Below are 18,271 nucleotides of genomic sequence, written 5' to 3'. Positions count from 1 at the left end.
GAGGGTCAGAGTGGGGCCGTGTGTGAGGGCAGTGAGCAGCTGGCTTTGAATATGGAGGAAGGACCACCGGCCAAGGGTACCGGCGGCTTCTAGAGCTGGGTTCTGGGGGACAGCTTGGTTTCAGCTGAGTGGGGTCATGCGAGTTGTGACCTCAGCGCTTTACAACAGTGCACGTGTGGTGTTGGAAGCCCTGGGAGTTGGCAGTCTGCTGTGGCAGCAGAGGAATCCGGCGGACTGGGTGACTGCGCTGCCCCCTTGGCCTTAGCTCCTTGAAGCTGTGCTGTACGTGAGGCTGAGTGATGCCAACTCTATCTGTACATACATACTTATGTATGTATTTGGGGGAGTTAGAGGGACACACATAGACACACACAGGCAGAGAAAGAGCGCGAGAGCATGCTTCTGCCGGTTCTCTCCCCTGGTGACCACAATGCCCAGGGCTGGGCCACGTCAAAACCAGGATCCAGAGACTTCTGCCGGGTCTCCCATGTTGGTTGTAGCGGCCCAAACACTTGGGCCATTTTCTGCTGGTTTTCCCAGGCCATAGCAGGGAGCTGGATCAGAAGTGGAGCAGCAAGGACAGGAAGCCCCTAAGCCTCAAGGCAGCTCTGTGATGCCAACCCTTTAAGGCTGTTGAGATGAAAGATGACATCTATGAAGTGTGCAGCCATGTCCCACGTGCAGTAGGCACAGAATGAGTGACAGCTTCTAGCTGCAGTTAGGTTGTCTTCCTGGCCAGTCAAACCCACTGTCCCCGCACAGAACACCCTGCCACTTGCCTGGACAGAGCTGCCCATCCTGTAAGGCCAGCAGGACTCCCAAACAGCACACATCATCTGCCCCATCTCGGCTTCCTCGACCCCAGGATTGAGTGACCTGAGTGTTGTCATTCCACAGGCCAGGACAGGGAGGAGGTGAGCAAGGTACCCAGGGTACAAAATCCAGGGAACTCTTCTCTCTCAGAGTTGTCCCATACCTCACATCCTGCAAATGAGTCCTGGTCCCAGTTCCATTTGATTGACGAGAAAGCTCAAGTTCAAGGTGACTGCGTGCCTGGCTGGTGGATGGCAAAGCAGACCCACCTGTGTTCTTACCGTACTCAGCTCCAGAGTGGAGCCCGGTCCACAACTGATGCAGTGTATGAACTGCGGTGGCCACCTCGGTGGCACCCATGCCTGACCTCTGATGAGGGGGCAGTGGTGAGATGAGGCTCTGCCTTCACCATGGGTGCCGAGTGCTGGGTCTTCGGGTCTCCTCCCAGCAGCTCAGCGAGCTTCTGCTCACCACAGTTTGCACTCAGATGAGAAGGACCTGAGATCCGGGTGCTGCACCCCCTGCATGGGGTTGCACAGCCAGGATGTGAACCCCTTGGTGTCACAGCATCACTAAGGTGCCAGCGGATGCTTCATCTCCCTCAGAATCATCAAGCACTGCTGACCCCTGGCAGGGTTGGTGCTGAAGTTTCCAGGCTCTGCAGGCACCCCCAGGCACCTCTCTCGGGAGGACAGGGCTCTCCTCGGTCAGCAGGGTCAGGGCAGGGACGGGACCCGCAAGGAGGTCCTGAAGCTGGAGGAGACCCATTCCCAAGAAACACGCATACTCGTCCACCGTGAGCTGCTGTAATACAACTTCACTTCAGGTGTAATAAATTGTGTTAACTTCATGCCTTAGTGAGTTACCTTTCAAAATAGAAAGCTGGGTATTTCCAGAAGTCCTCGTGCGTCTGCACATTCCAAGTGTATAGGGGTTTAAAAGATGGATTTTCAGAGCTCCGGTGATGGCTAAGAAATTGCTCTCATGGTCTTGAAAACTGCGTTTGCTCCCAGAAACACTGAGTGAGGAATCAGAGCAGCTGATGCTGCCGGATTGGAAAGAACTGTCCAGGGGCTGGGATGGCCTCTGGAAGTGCACTCCCTTCTCCCCTGGAGATGGGACAAAAATGAGAGCTTGGTGCCCTCCTCAGAGTGCCTAACGAGTAGGATGCAGTGGAAAGCCACATCACATTTCTTTCCAAGAGAGAAGGCATCCAACCGCGCTGAGCCTGCCCCTCTATTGTGTAAGTCAGACAGTTCACCGGAGTGGCGTGGTGAGAGCGGGGAGCCTAAGTACACTCGAGCGTTTGGTGTTAACTTTCCCTGTGCAGAGCGTGATCTTCCATATTTAGATGATAGCTACTGTTTTAGGCTCGAGGACAGACAGCCAACTCAGGTGCACCCCAAGCCCTTGCAGCACATCAGGGACGTTCTTTGCTTTAGTGGCCACAGACATTTCGTTGGACTCTTGTTGCCTCGTATCTGGGGAGCTCAGACCCCTCCCAGCCAGGTTCTCCCGGCATGGGAGGGGTGCTTGTTTTTCCCAGTGGCTGCCTCGCACTCCTGACTGCACACCTGCTGGCAATACAGATGCTTCGCTTCTTTTCTTTTTAAATTCAATTGTATTTGAGACAATAAAGACTGACTTACTCCTTAGATGTTTAAACACCTGGGGGTGCCCTAAGCCACATCCAGGAGCCAGGAACTCCACCTGGGCCTCTTACTGGGTGGCAGGGACCCAAGTACTTGAGCAGTCACAGGAAGTTGGATCTGGAAGTGGAGCCAGGCCAGGAACCCGGCTCTGTGATGGGGCTCCAGGCATCCCCAGTAGCCTTACCCTTGCACAAATACCTGCCACACAGGTGGTTCTTGGGCACCTCTGGGCTGTGCTCCCACCGCTGGCATCCCACCCATGTTCCTCTTCCCTGCTTTGCAAAAGCCTCTCGCACAATGCTCTAGAACATACTGGGCTTTTTTGGAAAGGTGGTGACTCACTGGGAAAATATAGCACAGAACAGGAAGTAACCTAGAATTGGATATTAGAGTTTGGGTTTCTAGCTAGGATGCAGAATGCTGGAAAGAGTGTGACTCCCACCATGACAACTTGGACAACTGACAGAATCCTACATTTTCTTGAATCGTAACATTGAGGCTAGCTAACTTTTAGATGAGACGGCTAGCTGACGTCTAAGGCGAGGTGAGGCGGGATGAGGCAGCCCAGCAGGAGGTATGCATGGTTAAATGCTTTAAGGGATTGTGGAAGTGTAGGAGCAGCTGCGTTTTTGAACATGAAACAGCAGTGAGGAGCTGCATCTACTTGCAGAAGACTCTGCCAACATCCACAGGAGTGGTTGGGGCAGAGAGGGAGCCCAGAGAGCCCCCACTGGTGGCTCAGGCCGTGGAAGGGAGAAGACACTGCAGGACGGGAGGGGAGGAAGCAGCGAGCTCTGAGCCCCTGAGGCAGGGGAAGACCCTGGTGTCAGGAGGAGCCCAGAGTATTGGAGGTAGTCTGCACCTGCTGCTCCTGGGTGAGCGGTGAGCCCCAGGGCTCCAGTCCTGTGGGAGCTGAGGGTCAGACCGTAAGGCCTCCTGGTCCCCCTGCTGCCGACCAGCGGGACAGCACCAAGCAAAAGGAGGGGCGTTCTTCTGGGTGACGGGCAGGCCTCTTCTATTGCGCAGGGAGTTTAAAATAAATTTGGTGAATATGTTAGGGTTCTTTGGGAAAAGCACAGATCAGACGGCAGATAGCAAAGGCATGGGAACTTGAAGAAACAGTAGAATGGAAACGCCGTGGGGGCAATACAGGAGCCGAAGTAGCAGGTGCCCGATAGGCTCGTCAGGGAGAAGACTTGAGAACAGACTCGAAGACGGCGCTGTAGAAATGGTCCAGACTGAGACACAGAGAATAAAGGGGGGAGCAGAATGAAACGTGTTCTGAGCAGCCGAGAGCGGAGTGAAAACGCCGGAGAACCAAGCAGTTGTGTTTCAGGAATGTCTGAAGGAGAAAGGCTGAGAATGCGGCAGAAGACATATTTGAAGAGGAAAATTTCCAGTATAGTGTAAGAGACCAAGGAAGCTCAGAGAACACCAGGAAGGAGATACCCACCCCTTTAGAAGTGACGGAAAACCAGAGATGAAGGAAATCCAAAAGGCAGCCAGAAAAATGAAACATACTACACAAAGAGGAACAGAAGTTGACAGACTTCTGGTCAGACGCCACATAAGACTGAAGACAGTGCAGTCGTTAGATATAAAGGCAGAAAATCGCTAACCCACAATTTGGTAAAAAGATCTGTCAAAAAATAAAGGCTAAAGGCTTTTTGGGGTCAAAAACTGAGAACTTCTTACCAGCAAACCAACATGATGCAAACATTACACGGAATTCTTCGGGCGGGGGAACCAGGTAGGAACTCGCTCCCATCTGTGCAGAGGGTGTCAGCTTGCTCTGCGGGAGAAATTGTCTCTGGGGTTGAACTGAGATGTTTGTTACTGCCTGTCACTGGCGCTTCCCGAAGAGCTGCCTGAGCCATAGTCCTTGTTTGTCCACTCCTTTTTCTCCTCCCCCCGGAATAGCACCCGGGGTCTTTGAGACTCGATAACAGGAACCAAATTGGGGATTTGGAGCTCCGTACAGAATAATGTTAGTGTAGGGCTGAGATACAATGAGTCACAAATAATCGGTAAGTCACAAAGGGGGTGAGTGGGAGATGCAGAGGGCTCTCCTGCGAGGACGGCGCCTGCCAGCATGCAGAAACACAGGCGGGGCTGCAGAGCACCGCGGTGCCGCCCCCAGCTGAGCAGCTGACCAAGACAGCTGTTGACAGCAAACCCCAAAGGCGCTGGGTAAGCGTTTGCTGGGACCTGGTCTTCACCCCGCCAGTTATTTACTACTTAAGCTTCTTGTGAAATTTGACACAACTCGAATTTAGCATCTTCACTCATGGGACCAGCTGCACGTATGTGATGCAGCAAGGAGCACATGGTGTCGTCTGTGTGACCCTCTGTCCTCTGACTCTGATTGCAGGAAACAGCTGGGCAGATTGTGGAATGTAAAAAGGACATGTGTGTGACAACTGGCCTGCGCTTTTGAAAAGACACAGTGTCATGATAAAGAAACAGGGAGGTTATTCTGTGTTAAACTACAGAAAGATAGCAACACATGTGATGCTAAAACCACACCCGGAATCTGGATCAGCGGCAACATACCACTTAGAAAAGACATTTTGGTATGAACTAGGAAATCAGGGTTCTCCAGAGAAAGAACAGGAGAGATCCAGATCTAGATAGATCTAGACGGAATAGGAGGTTAAATGTTGCATGTGGCAAGAGAGAGAGGAGAGAGAAAACCAGGGAGTGTTGATTGGCAGTTCCGGTTCAAAGGCGTGTTGCCGGCAAAATTCCCTCTTCTTTGGGTGAGATCCATCTTTATACCTCTTTCTCTCTTTTTAGAATATTTGATTCATTTATTTTTATTTTATTATTTATTTGAAAAGCAGCGAGAGAGACAGACAGCTGGAACTCCCATCTGTAGGTTCACTCCTCCAATGCCCACGACAGCTGAGATGGCACAGGACAGGGCCAGGAGCTGGAACTCAACCCGGGCACTCGGGCCTCCCTGCTGCCTCTCAGAGTGCGCATGAGCAGGAAGCTGGAGCTGGAAGTGGAGGAGCTGGGCCTTGAACCAGGTGACCTGAGATGTGGGTGTCCCAGGTGGCGTCTTTACCACTGTGCCAAAGCCTGCTCATCTTTTCCTCAAGGGCCTCTGCTTTTTAGATGAGTTCAGCTCTCAGTCTGGAGGATAGTCTGTTCCCCAAAGTCCACTGATAGAAGCGTGCCTCTCATGTAAACTGTGCCCTTGTAGCAACATCCAGATGTGCCGGCTGCCCTGGCTTAGCCAAGCCACGTGCGTGGTGAGCGCCACACCCCTGCCCCTTCTCAGCCAGCTCTGCCTTTCCCTGGCCAGTTGGGAGCCTGCAGGTTTGACAGTCGCAATGCTTCATCAGGGGTCACAAGGTTCCTCCCTTGTTTTGATGCTTTCTCACCCTGGGGTGCTTTCAGGGCGGTTTTTATTTGCGTTTCCTTGATGGGTGGTGATCCTGAGAACTTTTCCTGTGTCTGTCAGCCATTTGTGTTTCCTGCCTTGAAAGATGCCTGTTCATAGTGCATTGTTGGTGGTTGGGTTTCTTGAGCTCCTTGTTGATGGTGGATACCAATGCTTTATCAGTTGCATAGTTTACAAATGTTGTCTCCCATTCTGTCAGTGAGCCTTCACTTGGCCGAGTATTGCTTTTGCTGCGTAGAAGCTTAGCTCCATGTAATCCATTTGTCCAGGTTTGCTTCTTCTGCCTGTGCTGCTGGGGTCGGATCCATCAAGTCTGCCTACGCCAACGTCTCACGGCGTTTCAACAGTGTTTTCCTTGAGTAATTTGATGGTTTCAGGTCTCAGGGTTAGATTCTTGATCCATTGTGAGTTGGTGTTTGTTAGGGTGTAAAGAAGGGGTCTTGGTTCAAACTTCAGCATGTGTAGATCCAATATTCACAACACCATTTGTTGAAGAGACTGTCCTTTTTCTAAGGAGTGATTTTAGCTCACTTATCAAAGATTGGTTGGTTGTAGATGGGTGGATTAATTTCTGAGGTTTCTATTCTGTTTCATCTGTCTACATGGGTATTTTTATGCTGGTACCCGGCTGTTTTGATTATAACAGCTCTGTACAATGTCTTTAAATCTGGTATTGTGATGTCTCCAGCTTTGTGTTATTATTTAAGATTGCTTTGACTATTTGGGATCTTTTGTGTTTCTATATGAATTTTAGGATATTTTTTCTAAATTTTTGAATAATATCCTTTTTTTAAAAATTAGGATCACATTGAATCTAAATTGCTTTGGGTAGTATGGACATTTTGATGATACTATTTTTTTTTTCACAGGCAGAGTGGACAGTGAGAGAGAGACAGAGAAAAAGGTCTTCCTCTTGCCGTTGGTTCACCCTCCAATGGCTGCCGCGGCCGGCGCGCTGCAGCCAGCGTGCTGCAGCCGGTGCACTACACTGATCCGATGGCAGGAGCCAGGTGCTTCTCCTGGTCTCCCATGGGGTGCAGGGCCCAAGCACTTGGGCTATCCTCCACTGCACTCCCTGGCCACAGCGGAGAGCTGGCCTGGAAGAAGGGCAACCGGGACAGAATCCGGTGCCCCGACCGGGACTAGAACCTGGTGTGCCGGCGCCACAGGCGGAGGATTAGCCTAGTGAGCTGCAGCGCCAGTCCGATGATACTAATTTTTATAATACATAAACATGGAAGATTTTTTTTCATTTTTGTGTGTGTCTTCTATTTTTTTTCCTTTTTATAGTTTTCTTTGTAGATGTTTTTCCACATCCTTGATTAAATTCATCCCAAGGTGTTTAAATTTTTTTGTTGCTAGTGTGAATGGGACTGATATTATAAGTTCTCTCTCATCCAGAGCATTATTGCTACTTTTACTTTTTTTTTCTTTTTTTTTAGCATTATTGCTACTTAAGAATGGTCTTGGAGGCCAGCACTCTGATCTAGTGTGTTCAGCCTCCGCGTCAGGTGCCAGCATCCCATATGGGCACTGATTTGAGTCCTGGCTGCTCCACTTCTAATGCAGCTCCCTGTTAATGTGTCTGGGAAAGCAGTGTAGGATGGCCCAAGTGCCTGGGCCCCTGCACCCACATGGAAGACCCAAAAGAAGCTCTTGGCTCCTGGCTTGGGCTCAACCCGGCTCTGGCTGTTGCGGCCATTTGGGGAATGAACCAGTGGATGGAAGGTCTCCCTCTCTCTGTGTCTCTTCCTTTGTTTTTAACTCTGCCTCTCAAAGAAATAAACTAAATCATTAAAAAGGGGGAATGCTCTTGGTTTTTGTGTGTTGATTTTGTATCCTGAAACTTTGCCAAGTTCTCCTATGAGTTCCCATGGTCTCTTAGTGGAGCTTTTTAGTTCCCTATATAAAGGATTATGTCATCTGCAAACAGGGATAATTTGATGTCTTCCTTTCTAATTTGTATCCCTTTAATTTCTTTTTCTTGTCTAATGGCTCTGGCTAAAACTTGCTGAACTATCTTGAATAGTAATGGTGAGAGTGGGCATACTCTCTCATCCCAGACACTAGTGGAAATGCTCCCAGGTTTTCACCGTTCAAGATGTTGCTGGCTGTGGATTTGCCATTTATTGTTGCCTTGATTGTGTTTAGGTATGGTCCTTCTTTACCCAATTTTTAGTTTGTTTTTTCAATCATGAAAGGGTGTTGTATTTTATCAAGTGCTTTCTCAGCATCTATTGAGATAATCATACAATTTTTATCCTTCACTTTGGTTATGTGATGTATCATTTATTGATTTGTCTATGTTGAACCGTCCCTGGGATAATCACACTTGGTCTGGGTGGATGATCTTGATGTGTTTTTAGATTGGACTGGCTACTATTTTATTGAGGATTTTTACATCTATGTTCATCAGGGACATTGGCCTATAGTTTTCTTTTTTGGATATGTCTTTGATTTTGGAATTAAGATAATGCTGACCTGATAGAATGAATTTGGAAGGGTTCCCTCTCTCCCAATTGTTTACAACAGTTTCAGAAGAATTGGGATTAGTTCTTCCTTAAAATTTTGATTGAATTCAGCAGTGAAGCCATCTGGTTCTAGGCTTCTAGGCTTTTCTTTGTTGAGAGTCTTTATTACTGATTCAATCTCGATCTTTCTTGTTGGTCTATTCAGCTTTTCTATGTCTTTGTGCTTCAACTTCTGTAAATTATACATGTCTAGAAATCTATTTCTTATATACCTTCTATTTTGTTGGTATATAGCTGTTTGTAATGATTCCTAATTATTCTTTGTATTTCTGAGGTATTAGTTGTAACATCTCCTTCTTTATCTCTGATTTTGGGTCATCTCCCTTTTTTTTTGGTTAGTTGAATTAATGGTTTATCAGTTTTGTTATTTTTTTTAAATCAGTTCTTCATTTTACTGATGTTTTGCATATTTTTTTCTAATTTCTGTGTTGTTTATTCTCCAATTTTTATTTTTTCCTCATAATTTAGGGTTTGGTTTGTTCTTATTTTTCTAGGTTGTTAGATGTGTTGTTAGATAATTTATTTGATACCTTTCCAATTTCTTGATGTAGGCACTATTTGCTGATATATCCTGTAAGTTTTTTTAAAGATTTATTTATTTATTTGAGAGGCAGAGTTACAGAGAGTGGGAGGGAGAGGGAGAGAGAAAGGTCTTCCTTCCTTTGGTTCACTCTCCAAATGGCTGCAATGGCCAGAGCTGCACCGATCCTAAACCAGGACCAGGTGCTTCTTCCCAGTCTCCCATGTGGCTGCAGAGGCCCAAGGATCTGGGCCATCCTCCACTGCCTTCCCAGGCCACAGCAGAGAGCTGGATTGGAAGAGGAGCAGCCGGGACTAGAATCGGTCCCCATATTGGATGCCAGCACCTCAGGCAGAAGATTAACCTACTGTGCCATGGTGCCGGCCCCAATATCCTGTAAGTTTTGATTTGTTGTGCTTTCATTTTCATTCACTTCCAGGAATTTTTTATTTCTTTTTTGATTTATTCGATGACACAGTATTCATTCGTGAGTATTTTTCAGTCTCCATGTGTATGCATATTTCTAGGGTTTTTCAAGTTGTTAATTTCTAGCTTCATTCCATGGTGCTCAGAAAGGATATATGGCATGATTTCTATCTGTTTTTAAATTTGTGGAGACTTCCTTTATGGCTCAGCATATGATCTGTCATAGAGAAAGTTCCACGCACTGATGGAAAGAATGTGTATTCTTTAGCTGTAGGATGAAATCTTCTATAGATAGCGATCTACAGTGGTCCATTTGGTCGAGTAGTATAGATGAACTCTGTTTCTTTCTTTTCTTATTCCTTTAAGACTATTTATTTATTGAAATGGAACAAATTTCATTTATCTCATGCATACAATTTAAAAACATAATGACACTTCCCATCCCATCCCCCCTCCATCCCACTATTCCTCCTATTTCCTTTCTTATTTTTCTTTTGATTTCTGTGATAATATACTTTTTTTTCTTTGAGAACAAGTTTTATAATTAATTGAAGAAGTACCTAAAAAAACAAGCAGTGGAGTTGGGCACTTAGGATTATCTAAAACTTATGAGATATAAGAATATCCTCCATTTAATACACTAAAATGAAGTAAATATTTGAGAACAAGTTTTGTTATTTACTCTCATAATACAACTCTTTGAGGACAGTGGTCCTGCAGGGGAAGTTAGTGCCCAGTGACTCCTGTTGTTAATTTAACAATTAGCACCCTTAGTTTAACATCAGTGATCACTGAGGCTCTTGACATGAGCTGTCTAGAGTATAGAAAGCTTTTGAATCTAAAAACTCCTTCAGTGTTTAGACAAGGCCATAAGCAAAGTGGAAGTTCTCTCCCCGCTTCAGAGAAAAGTTCATCCTCCTTTGATGGCCATGTCATTCCACTGGGGTCTGTCTCACAGAGGCCTTCATGTAGAACGCTTGTTACCACAGTGTGTTGGCTTTCCATGCCTGAAGTGTTCTCCTGTGCTTTTCAGCCAGACCAGAATGCCTTAAGGGCTGATTCTGAGGTCAGAGTGCTACTTTAATCAATTGCCTTTCTGTGAGTCTGCTGTATGAACTGCTTCCATGTTGGAGAAGCCTTTTTAATTCTATTATTATTACCAAATACTTAATCCTTTTTGTATGATTGCTTTAACACTTAATCCTATCTAGACAATTACTTTAACACTTAAAATGCTTTTTTTTTTTTACCTTCCCACTTATGAGAATTTGGTGTCCCATGGCAAGTTTTTAAGCTGCACCCTTAGAAGTAAGTCCATAGGAATGTATGCCAAACTATACATTTTTACAGTTACAAGCTTCAGACATTTTATAATTACAACTTTAGGAGTATGGTGATTCTTCCCACCATTCCTGCCCTCGCATCCATGCCACCAACCCCTTCCTCCTCCCTCTCTTATTCCCACTCTTATTTTTTACTAAGATCTATTTTAAATGAACTTTATACACATATGACTAGCTCTATGTTAAGTAAGATTTCAACAAATAGTATGGGAAAAAAACCTGTTATTCAACAGTCAAGGTGTAGGCTGTTCAACTCATTGTTCTCAAAGTGTCAATTTCACTTCTACAGATTGCCTTTTAGGTGCTTTATTTGTTATCACAGATCAGGGAGAACATATGGTCTGTGTCCCTTTGGGACTGGCTTATTTCACTAAGTATGATGCTTTCCAGTTTCATTTATTTTGTTGCAAATGACCGGATTTCATTTTTTTTTTTTTTTTTGACAGGCAGAGTGGACAGTGAGAGAGAGAAAGGTCTTCCTTTTTCCGTTGGTTTACCCCGCAATGGCCACCATGGCTGGTGCGTTGCGGCCGGTGCACCATGCTGATCCGAAGCCAGGAGCCAGGTGCTTCTCTTGGTCTCCCGTGTGGGTGCAGGGCCCAAGGACTTGGGCCATCCTCCATAGCACTCCTGGGCCACAGCAGAGAGCTGGACTGGAAGAGGGGCAACCGGGACAGAATCTGACACCCCGACCAGGACTAGAACCCAGTGTGCTGGTGCCGCAGGCAGAGGATTAGCCTATTGAGCTGCAGTGCTGGCCCGGATTTCATTTTTTTGAAAGATACTTATTTATTTATTTGAAAGAGTTACACAGAGAGAGGAAAGGCAGAGAAAGAGAGAGAGAGAGAGAGAGAGAGAGAGAGAGAGAGAGGTCTTCCATGTGCTTCATTCTCCAATTGGCTACAATGGCCGGAGCTGCGCTGATCCAAGGCCAGGAGCCAGGAGCCTCCTCTGGGTCTCCCATGTGGGGGCAGGGGCCCAAGGGCTTGGGTTATCTTCCACTGCTTTCCTAGGCCATAGCAGAGAGCTGGATCAGAAGGGGAGCAGCCAGGTCTCGAATCGGTGCCCATATGGCCAGGGCGTTAACCAGCTGCGCCACAGCACCACCCCCAGATTTAATTTTTTAACTGTTGTGTAGTATTCCATGGTGCAGTTATCTCATAATTTCTTTATGTGGTGTCAGTTGATGACCATTTGGGTTGATTCCATATCTTAGCTATTGTGAATTGAGCTGCAATAAACATGGGGATACAGATAAATCTTTCCTATGCTGATCTTATTTATTTGGGTAAATTCCTAGGTGTGGAATGGTTGGGTCATATGGTAGGTCTATATTCAGATTTCTGAGGTATCTCCATCCGTTTTCCATAGTGGCTTTACCAGCTTATATTTCCACCAATAGTGGATTAGGGTACCTTTTTGCCCACATCCTCGCCAGCATTTACTGTTTGTTGATTTCTGTAAGAAAGCCATTCTAACTGGGATGAGGTGAAACTTCATTTGGTTTTGATTTGCATTTCCCTGAAGGCTAGTGATCCTGAGCATTTTTTTATGTGTCTGTTGGCCATTTGAATTTCCCCTTTTGAAAAATGTCTGCTTAAGTCCTTTGCTCATTTCTTAACTGGGTTGTTCGTTTTATTGTTGAATTTCTTGATCTCTTTATATACTGTGATTATTAATTCGTTATCAGTTGTATAGTTTGCAAATAATTTCTCCCATTCTGTCAGTTGTCTCCTCACTTTACTGAGTGTTTCTTTTGCAGTACAGAAGCTTCTCAATTTGATATAATCCCATTCTTTAATTTTGGCTTTGATTGGCTGTATCTCTGGGGTCTTTTCCAAGGACTCTTTCCCTGTGCCAATGTCTTGCAGCGTTTCCCCAGTGTTCTTTACTAATTAGATGGTATTAGGTCACAGATTTAGGTATCTAATCCATTTTGAGTGGATTTTTGTGTAAGTTGCAAGGTGGGGCCTCATACATGGAGGTCCAGTTTTCCCAGCACCATTTGTTGAAGAGACTCCAGGGGTTGACTTTAGCTCCTTTGTCAAAGATAAGTTGATTGTAGATACTTGGGTTGATTTCTGGTTTTCTGTTCTGTTCTGTTTGTCCATCTGTTTTTATACCAGTACTGGGCTGTTTTGAGTATAACTTCCCTGTAGTATGTCTTGAAATCTGATATTGTGATTACTCTGGCATGGTTCTTGTATAAGATTGCTTTAGGTATTTGGGGTCTCCTCTGTTTCTGTATGAATTTCAGCATTTTTTTCTGTATTTGAGAAGAATGTCCTTGGTGTTTTGATTGGTATCAAATCACATTGAATCTGTAGATTGGTTTGGTAGTTTGGACATTCTGATGATATTGATTCTTACAATCCATGAACATGGAAGATTTTTGCATATTTTGTATCTTCTTCTATTTCTTTCTTTAATGTTTTGTAATTCTCATGGTAGAGATCTTCGCCACCCATGGTTAAATTTATCCCAAGATATATGATTTTTTGTAGATATTTTGAATGGGATTAATCTTAGAAGTTCTTTCTCAGCCATGGCATTGTCTGTATATACAAAGGCTGTTGATTTTTGTTTGTTGATTTTATATCCTGCAACTTTACCAAACTCTTCTATGAATTCCAATCATCTCTTGGTGGAGTCTTTTGTATCCCCTATATATAGGGTCATGTCATTTGCAAACAGGGAAAGTTTGACTTCCTCCTTCCCAATTTTTATCCCTTTGATTTCTTTTTCTTGCCTAATGACTCTGGCTTCCAGGAATATATTGAATAGCAATGATGAGAGTGTGCATCCTTGCCTGGTTCTGGATCTCAGTGGGAGTGCTTCTATCTTTCCCCCATTCAATAGGACACTGGCCGTGGGTTTGTCATAAATTGCCTTCAATGTGTCGAGGAATGTTCTTTCTTTGCCCAATTTGCTTAGAGTTTTCATCATGAAAGGGTGTTGTATTTTATCAAATGCTTTCTCTGCAACTATCGAGATAATCATATGGTTTTTGTTTTTCAATTTATTAATGTGATGTATCACATTGATAGATTTGTGAATGTTGAAATAGTCCTGCATACCAGGGATAAATCTCACTGGGCTCGGGTGAATGATCTTTCTGATGCATTGTTGGATTTGATTGTCTCATATTTTATTGAGGATTTTTGTGTCTGTGTTCATCAGGGAAATCGGTCTCTAGCTCTGTAGATATCTGTTAGCTTCATTTGGTCTACAGTGTTTATTAACTCTGTTGTTCCTGCTGATTTTCTGTCTGACTGATCTGTCTGTTGCTGAAAGTGGGGAATTGAAGTCCCCTTTTACTACTGTACTGAAGGCTGTATCTCCCTTTAGGTCTGTATATATATTTTTAAAGTAGCCAGGCGCCCTGTAATTTGACAAATATATATTTATTGCAGTCACAGTCCCATCTTCCTGTTGGATTGATCCATTAATTATTACATAGTGTCCTTCTTTGTCTCGTTTATTTTATTTTATTTTATTTTTTTGACAGGCAGAGTTAGACAGTGAGAGAGAGACAGAGAGAAAGGTCTTCCTTCCATTGGTTCACTCCCCTAACTGGGACTAGAACCCAGGGTGCCGGCGCTGCAGGCGGAGGATTAGCCTAGTGAGCTACGGCGCCGGCCTTTTTTTTATTTTTTGGCAGACAGAGTTAGACAGAGAGAGAGTTACAGACAGTGAGAGACAGACAGAGAGAAAGGTCTTCCTTCCGTTGGTTCACTCCCCTAATGGCCGCCACTGCCAGTGCTGTGTGCCGAGCCAAAGCCAGGAGCCAGGTACTTCCTCCCGGTCTCCCATGCAGGTGCAGGGACCCAAGCACTTGGGCCATCCTCCACTGCCCTCCCAGGGCACAGCAGAGAGCTGGACTGGAAGAGGAGCAACCGGGACAGAATCCAGCACCCCAGTCAGGACTACAACCTGGGGTGCCGGTGCTGCAGGCAGAGGATTAGCCAAGTGAGCCATGGTGCCGGCCCTTCTTTGTCTCTTTTAACAGCTGTTATGTCTAAGTCTATTTTGTCTGATATTAGGATGGCAACATCAGCTCTTTTTTGGTTTCTGTGGGCACAGCCTTTCTCTTTCCAACCTTTCACTTTCAGTCTGCATGCATCTTTGTTGGTGAGATGTGTTGCTTGTAAGCAGCAAATAGATGGGTTTTGTTTTTCTGTCCATTCATCCAGTCTGTTATCTTTTAACTGGAGAATTGAGGCCATTTACATTCAAGGTGACTATTGATAAGTAACGACTTAGTCCCGCCATTTTTCTATAATTATTCCTGTTGTTTATTTGGATTTCTTTTGTCCTCCTACTGGTGGTTTTTCTGCCTTCTCATTCTTTCATAATGGTGGCTATCTTTCTCTGTTTCTGTGTGTAGCACATCCTTAAGCATCTTTTGTATGTCCAGATGAGTGGTGAAAATTCTTTCAATTTCTGTTTGTTATGAAAGGTCTTTATTTCACCTTCATTCATAAATGCAAACTTTGAGGGGTAGAGTATTTGGGGTTGACAGTTTTTTTTTTTCTTTAAGAAAGACTTGGACTATATCTCACCATTCCCTCTAGCATGTAAGGTTTCTGATGAGAAGTCAGCTGTGAGTCCAACTGGAGATTCTCTGAAAATAATGTGTTTTTCTTGAGCCCATTTTAGAATCTTTTCTTTAGTTTTATAGTGGAGAGTTTGACTACAATATGTTGTGGTGAAATTATTTTCTGGTCATGTCTTTTAGGGGTTCTATGTGCTTCCTCTATTTGAACATCCATTTCTTTCTCCAAATCGGGGATTTTTCCTGTAATTATTCCACTAAATAGGCTTTGTATCCCCTTTCCTTTTCCACTCCTGCAGGCACTCCCAGGACCTGCATGTTTGGTCATTTGATAGTGCCCCATAAATCCGCAACACTGTTTTTAAGTTCCTTCCTCCCTCCCTCCCTCCTTCCCTCCCTTTCTCTCTCTTTCTCTCTCTCTCTCTCTCTCTCCCTTCCTTCCTTCCTTCCTTCCTTCCTTCCTTCCTTCCTTCCTTCCTTCCTTCCTTCCTTCCTTCCTTCCTTCCTTCCTTTCTTTCTTTCTTTCTTTCTTTCTTTCTTTCTTTCTTGTTTGACTGCAAGATGTACATAGATTTGTTTTCAGATTCAGATATACTTTCTTCTGCCTTCTCATCTGCTGTTAAGACTTTCCACCACATTTTTTATTTGATCCATTGAGTTCTTCATTTTCAGAATTTCATTTTGATATCCCTTTATAGTCTTGATTTCCTGGGAAAAATTTTAGTTCATGTCTTGTATAGTTTTCTTCAGTTTGTGGATTTGCATCTTACTTTTTAGTAGTCTAATGATTAATTTTCTGAATTCCATTTCTGGCATTTCATCGATCTCTTCATCTTTGCATTCTAATATTAAAATGATGTGTGTTCCTCTGGAGGGTTCATGATGGCTTCCTTATTCTTTTACTTGAATTTTGGTTCTTATTTTTTGGTGTTTTTGGAGTTGATTTTTAAGTTTTTCTTCTGTCGACCTTTATTTTTGATGCTATGCTTCTGTGGCTTCCTGGAATGTCTGCCCTTTCAGTGAACACCAGGAGGCGGCCTGGGGGCTCTGGTCAGGGCTCTAGGGTGGGGTGCGTTTCCAGGGTAGGGATTCCCAGCCATGCTCCGCAGCTTTGCACGTAGTCACCGAGGCCCCAAGGTCTCGGCACCTAAGGTTCCCCCAGACGCTGCTGGCATGGGCGCCCCTCTGCTTCTGGCAGTCTCCCAGCCACTTCCCAGTCGATCTCTGAGCAGTGGGAGCTGCAGGCCCTTCCCTCCGTTCCTAGCTCTGGATCACACGCTACAGTCACTGGCTGAACGCGTGTCTGCTGCTGTTGCCAGTGCTGCGCTCAGGTGCCCCGTCTCACGGATTGCTGCCTGTTTCTCCCCCCACCCCATCCTCGTCTCAACAATGCCATTGGCTCTGGCTATCCACGGCTCTGGCTCTCTGAGGTCTCTGGGTCCTGGCCAACACTCGGCATGCCTGTTCAAGCTGGTTCCCCTCCTCCCGTGGGGCTTCCCAGGCAGTTTTCTCTCAGTTTCCATCGTGTGTGTACCTCTTACGCTTCTCCTCGCTGTTTCTCCCCACCCTGCAAAGCGTGCTGCTCCCCAAGTCTGTTGTTTCTTTTTAAATTTTTTGTCTAGTTGATCTGTCCTTTTGGTCTGTGTATATCTTTATTGGTGAAGTGTTTCTTGTAGGAAGGCTAAGGATGGATCTTGTTCAGCCAGTTTGGATCTTTCAACTGAAAAATTTAGTCCATTTACATTCAAAGTTATTATTGATAAGAAATGACTTCATCTTGGAATTTTTAAATAAATATTCCTATTGTTTCAAATTTCTCTTTGTTCTTTTACTAGGAGATTTTCTACTTTCACATTATTTCTTGATGCTGATTGTCTTCCTGCATTTCTGTGGGTAGTAAATTTTTTCAAGATTTTTTTTATCTATTTGGAAGGTAAAGTTACAGAAAGGGAGGGAGGGAGAGAGAGAGAGAGAGAGACAGACAGACACTGACCTTCCATCCTCTGGGTCACTTCCCCAATGGCCAGAGCTGAGTCCAAAGCCAGGAGCTTCCTCCAGGTCTCCCATGTGGGGGCAGGGGCCCAAGGACTTGGACCATCTTCTACTGCTTTCCCAGGCCATAGCAGAGAGCTGGATAGGAAGTGGAGCAGCCAGGTCTCAAACCAGCACTCACCACACTGTAGGTGGCACCTTTACCCTATTAGCCACAGCGCTGGCCCCAAGTAGTACATCCTTAAGTGTCATTTGTAAGGCTGGCCAGGTGGAGACAGATTCTTTAATTTTTCGCTTGTCTTGGGAAATCTTTATTTCACCTTCATTTATTAGAGAGAGCTTTGCTGGGTCAAGTATTCTGGGTTTGAGGTTTTTTCTTTTAGGACTTGGACTATGTTTCTCCATTCTGTTGAAAATTCTGCTGTCACTCTGATGGGTGATCTAGAGGTACTTGCAAATCTTAGGATATTCTGTGGATATTTTACTTTTCAAAGTTTGTCTGTAATGTGTCATGGTGAGAATCTTTTCTGATCATGCCTGTTTGGAGTTCTATCTACTTCCTGCATTTGGATGCCAATATCTTTCTTTAAATTGGGGAAGTTTTTTCCTTTTATTAAACTGACTACATTTTATAAGCCATTCTTTTTTTCAGTACCTTCAGGAACTCCTAAGACCCACGTATTTAATGGTTTGATGATATCCCATAGATCCTGAACTCTTTTTTGGCTAATTTCTTTCTTCTTTTTTTGGGGGGGGTGTGTGTGGCTGGTATATTTCAAACCCCTGTCCTATAGATCACATGTTCTTTTTTTTTTTTTAAATAAACTTATCTTTTAATTCCATTTTCCACAGTCTTTATTTAAAAGCCCAGGGTGCTGAGCCCCTTGCAGTGTGTCCCCCGACCCCTCTGTGAGATCCGTGCCCAGCACGCAGGACGCTGAGTGTGCACAGTCAGCACAGCTGGGCACACAGGACCACAGCTGCAGCCATGACCCCTCAGCGCCACCCTGGCCCCGGAGACCCCTGGCAG

Source organism: Oryctolagus cuniculus, chromosome 9 (assembly GCF_964237555.1).
Source record: "Oryctolagus cuniculus chromosome 9, mOryCun1.1, whole genome shotgun sequence".
Taxonomy (NCBI): domain Eukaryota; kingdom Metazoa; phylum Chordata; class Mammalia; order Lagomorpha; family Leporidae; genus Oryctolagus; species Oryctolagus cuniculus.
The sequence above is the reverse complement of the archived record's forward strand: the minus strand, read 5'-3'. Positions refer to the sequence as shown.